The sequence below is a fragment of the Notothenia rossii genome, assembly GCF_949606895.1.
Source record: "Notothenia rossii genome assembly, chromosome: 11".
In the NCBI taxonomy this organism is placed as follows: domain Eukaryota; kingdom Metazoa; phylum Chordata; class Actinopteri; order Perciformes; family Nototheniidae; genus Notothenia; species Notothenia rossii.
The window spans coordinates 58427784-58433358 of NC_136910.1; the positions used below are offsets into that span (position 1 = coordinate 58427784).

General features: G+C 40.5%; 1 protein-coding gene across 1 annotated transcript in view; it reads left to right on the forward strand.

Moving 5' to 3' along the window:
* The first annotated feature begins 2061 nt into the window (after positions 1–2061).
* The window catches only part of hapln1b (hyaluronan and proteoglycan link protein 1b), a 34635-nt gene continuing 31121 nt past the window's right edge, over positions 2062–5575 (forward strand). The window contains exon 1 of the mRNA XM_079658985.1: positions 2062–2246. The gene's annotated coding sequence lies outside the window, so the exon portion shown is untranslated. The remainder of the gene's footprint in view (positions 2247–5575) is intronic.

Sequence of the window (5575 nt, forward strand, 5' to 3'; positions counted from 1 at the left end):
CAGCAGCAATATTAATGGCGAAACATCAGACATAATAGTGAAACACTGAAAGGGAACATTTTATTGCACCAGGAGCTATCTTGGGACTTTTACTGTGACAACGGTGACTTGCCTGTGAATAAAAAATAAACCATAGTGTTGGTGATCTACAGTTTTGTCATTCTTCTTTGAACAGCAAGACCGCTAACATCCTATTTCAACAATCACACTCTCTGTCATTGACATAATTAATAGATAGTTTAGCTTCTCACCATCATTTGCTGTGGCCAACTGATGTTAACGATCGTAACTAAAAGGCTGCCTGCCAAACGTAAACATTCAGCCACGTCACTTGCAAACTCTCGCGATAGTTTTACACTAGACGGATCCTTTCTAGCCATAACCAGCTTTCCTGGCGTTTCAGGCTGCAAAAGTTGAACAATGTTCAACTTCTGAAGCCGGAGACGCCGGAGTAACCAGCGTCAGCCAATCAAATCCCGTTTATGCAAATCTGACAGTTCAAGCGCTAGCCAATCAAACCGCGTGCAAGCTGGGAGAGCCAGACCGCAGTTCATTTCCTCATATTCCAAACGAGAAATTACGGTAGCAAATCACCCGGTTCTTTGCGACCAGAACTATTTACTGGGATACAAACCGGAGGGACCAGGCATGGAGGGAGGTGGCAGAGACAGTGGGTGAAACTGGTAGGTTTTCGCCTGTTTGGGGAGTTTATATTTATATATATATATATTGCTCGCATAAAATCCCCGGGGTTTTTTCCTTTGTATGCCGGGGGCGGGACATTCATGTGATTGGTTGTTGGTTGCGGTGCTCGAATAAAATCCCCAAGCTTCAGACACGCCCAGCTCCAAGCTTTTTTTGAAGCTATAGTGTGGACGGGCCGTAATACAGAAAAACAGAAAAATATAGTGAAAGTAAATATTACAAAATAAATACAAAAAGAAAAATGCTAGTGAATTAATTTCAGAAAAAAAAGAAAAAGTTTGAGAAATACTGCACTAGTGGATTGTCAAAGAAAAAAATGTCTATGCAAACGTTATTATTAATAATAATAATTAAAAAAAAAATGTATAAAAAAAATTAATCAACTTATTTTTTTAATTTTAATTTTTTTAATTTTTAATTTTAATTTTGTAATCATCTCGCGACCCACACTCGGGACCCCCACTTTGCGAACCCCTGCTGTAATAGATGTAAAACATGTGATGGAGCATTACTAACCTGACTCAGATGGTTTGTTTCACCAAACCATCTAAAGCTCCATTGGAAGCCATTTGGAAAAGTATTTCAAAAATGCTTGGCAGGTGATTGGATCAATTTGTCTATCACCTTCTATCATGGGCCACTTCTGATTGGTTAACAAAGACTGGTACATGTGGAGCACAGCACTTCTGATTGGTGTGGATGACTGACACACAAGAACAAAACATTTCAATAAAAAATTTAAAACATTTTTTTTAAATCGCAGACTTTGTAAGTAAGTAATTCTAATAAATACAGCGAAACAAAACAAGTATTTCCCATTTCCACTCCTTTTCTCTGTTGGTATCTCCATTAGCCAATAAAGGCAAAGTGCCAAAAACAAAGTGTGTGTGCCATCATTATATTATATATACATATATAATTTAATAGCACATCTATAAAGAAATACAACCAGAAAATACATGTTAAAACTAGTAAATAACATAAATCAATGTAGAGCACCAAAATGCACTTTAAACTGCACATGACTGTGACTCAGAAGCTTTCAGATTGAGCAACAGGGTTCCTCCTCTGTTTGTCTGGAGAACAACAAGAGTGCAGATCCTGATCAGGGTCTCCTCTGCGGGGACGGACCCTGACAAAACCCCCGACCCTCCATTGAGAGGAGGAGCACTTCAGGAGCAACGCTTTTGGGAATAAACCCGGAGAAATATCCGCAAGTTTTGCAGAACATTTCACCTCCGTGCGTAAAAGCGCGCAACCCTTGCGTGCGAACACACACACACACACACACACACACACACACACACACACACACACACACACACACACACACACACACACACACACACACACACACACGCACACACGCACACACGCACACACACACTGTTCGATGCACTTCAGAGGAGCCAGGAGAGGCTGAAAACACTCACACACACACTCGCACACACACCGCCTGTTTCGTCGTACCTTCACGTGCGTCATCACTTTACGCTCCACTCCGCATCCTGACCTCCGGAGAGCCACACCGCGCTGAGCAGGTACAGAAACCTTTATTTTAGTTTCGTATTTTATGTGAATTAAGCTTTTTAAAACGCTTGTTGGACTCTTGTTTGGCACGCTGCCGGCTCGGGGAAGTGGTGGCACACACACGTTGCTTTTGGCACGTTGCCTTTATTGGATAATGGAGATACAAACTGAGATTTAACAGAGAAAAGGAGTGGAACTATATTTTTTACAGAAGTCTAAGAACATAATTGTAGACACTTGATAACGTGCCCTGAACAAAACAGAAGAGAAAACTCTCGGTTTAGATATTAAAATGAGGGTAATAGATTTGCTTTTGATCAAAATAAGTGATGAAATATTAAATTTAACTAACTTTGAATTCGTTTTTTTTAGTCATGGTAAAGCTGCAAACATCTGCCTTTATCCGTTATCTTTACTAAAGCCAAAGAAACAATCATTATCTTAATATATTTGAGGTCAAAAGAGGTGAGTTTTCACATAAAAACATTAAATATCAAGAGTTGCTTCTACTTTTTAGGTCAGGAATTGCAAAAAGCAGCTTCGTTATAATTAAAAAACAATGTAAATATGAATAAACCCTATATTTTCTTTGCACTGTTACCGTCCAAAGTCCAAACAAAGTGTTGGTGCTGTAAGTCACTTGTTGCCCTCTTTTCTATTGTTCTACTAACATGCATAATGGTGTGAGAGGGAAAGAGGGGAGGAGGTTTCTTCTTCTGTGGTGCTTGTTCAGGTTCACTGTTCTGCTGGAAAAGTTGTAAAAAGAGACGTTTTGTTTTTGGGGAAAGAGGACGGATTTGAATATTTCCAGCAGGAAAAGGTGGATTTAACGACGGAGGACTGAGTGAGTGTTTTCACTGTGAAGCTCAACTTTGACGTGTTGCACCTCCATTGGACTCCTTTGTTTACTTTTGGAACATAGTGACATCATTGTGAAACACTCACGCTCCTATTGGATAGCGCATTGTACGAGATATACACCTGAACATCAGCAGGAGAGGACTCTTTAAAGTAGAGACACTACATACTGATATACACCTGAACATCAGCAGGAGAGGACTCTTTAAAGTAGAGACACTACATACTGATATACACCTGAACATCAGCAGGAGAGGACTCTTTAAAGTAGAGACACTACATACTGATATACACCTGAACATCAGCAGGAGAGGACTCTTTAAAGTAGAGACACTACATACTGATATACACCTGAACATCAGCAGGAGAGGACTCTTTAAAGTAGAGACACTACATACTGATATACACCTGAACATCAGCAGGAGAGGACTCTTTAAAGTAGAGACACTACATACTGATATACACCTGAACATCAGCAGGAGAGGACTCTTTAAAGTAGAGACACTACATACTGATATACACCTGAACATCAGCAGGAGAGGACTCTTTAAAGTAGAGACACTACATACTGATATACACCTGAACATCAGCAGGAGAGGACTCTTTAAAGTAGAGACACTACATACTGATATACACCTGAACATCAGCAGGAGAGGACTCTTTAAAGTAGAGACACTACATACTGATATACACCTGAACATCAGCAGGAGAGGACTCTTTAAAGTAGAGACACTACATACTGATATACACCTGAACATCAGCAGGAGAGGACTCTTTAAAGTAGAGACACTACACACTGATATACACCTGAACATCAGCAGGAGAGGACTCTTTAAAGTAGAGACACTACATACTGATATACATATCTGGAAATCTTTATTAGCGAGTTGATTGATTGACTAATTGCATGAACTGTCCTCCAGTGACGTGGTTAACTGAGGTTGAATTTTCTCACAGTGGATCATTTTTGTCACACTTGTCATAGTTGTGGTGCACACCAAGTGATTTAGAGCAACAAACCCTCTCTGTGAGCTGCTTAGACTTCACGGCTCCACCCTGAGCCCCCCACCCACCCACCCAACACACACACACACACACACACACACACACACACACACACACACACACACACACACACACACACACACACACACACACACACACACACACACACACACACACACACACACACACACAACCCCCCAAATATAAAGAGGGGTGTATTCTCTGCAGACACACACACAAATGCAGTCAACCTCAATTTGTGTTAATTGCTGCTGATCAGGAAACAACGGGTTAACTGAATGTGTGTGTGGTGTGTGTGTTTGGTTTATGAGTGCGTGTGTGTGTGTGTGTGTGTGTGTATGTGTGTGTGTGTGTGTTGTGTGCAATGTGGCTTTACATGTTCATTAATAAGAAGTTTCTTTATGAATAGACGTTTCTGTCGTGTTGAGTTATGTGTTTGCTGCAGCTTGAAAGGACATTTTTCCGAGTGTGTGTGTGTGTGTGTGTGTGTGTATGTGTGTGTGTGTGTGTGTGTGTGTGTGTGTGTGTGTGTGTGTGTGTGTGTGTGTGTGTGTGTGTGCTTGTGCAGCTCACAGCTTTTTGAGGATACATGTGCTGACCGTTCTTCTGTTTAGCAGAAACACAAACATTTGTTCAGAGGAAAACACACTTTGTTTACTGGACAAACAAACGAAAGTTAAACGAGGAATAATACAAATATATAAAGATGTGTTTAGGGGGTGTTTGCAAAACATGATGGTGTTTCCTCCTTCTCCTCACACTATCACAATAATGGATCCTTAATAATTGGAGTTAACCGATAATGAGCTAGTTCGTACAGCATTTCTTCAAAATTGTATAAAAAAAGGTGTTTAAATATCTTCCGGAGGCCTCACCTAAAGGCAGGTTTACCGGCCTATGATGACCTGTTTCTGATTGGCTAAGGCACTTCTGTGTGACTTACCCTTTTCCTGGTTTACATGTGTGCAAAAATAAAATGATTGGTCATTAATTAAGATAAGATGAGATAAGATCAAAGGTACATTATTGATCCCAAATTCGGAAATCGTTGCATTGCAGCAGCATACAAACAACAAAACAAGGCATTGCACATAAGTAGAAATTAGGGAATCCCGAATACCATTTTTTGGGCTCCGGATATTCAGTAGTAATCAGCAGCGAATATTCGAATATTCGTCCCGCGCGCGGGGGGGGAAGGAGAGTTAGCGCTGTTGACAGGAAGTTGCTGTTGCTATGGAAACAACGTGACGGAGATTAACGGAGAAAAAGTAATATCTACATAGACGGAGAAAGTAAACGATAACGTTTATGGTTAAGTGTTAGCACCCCCCGAAGAGGCACAAGCTCTTACGTTGATATTGGAGTTTTCAATAAATTCAATTTGCCAAAAAAAACGGGAAAAAAACAAAAACCTGAATAGTACTCCAACGAACTAATATTCGGATATTCGGGTACA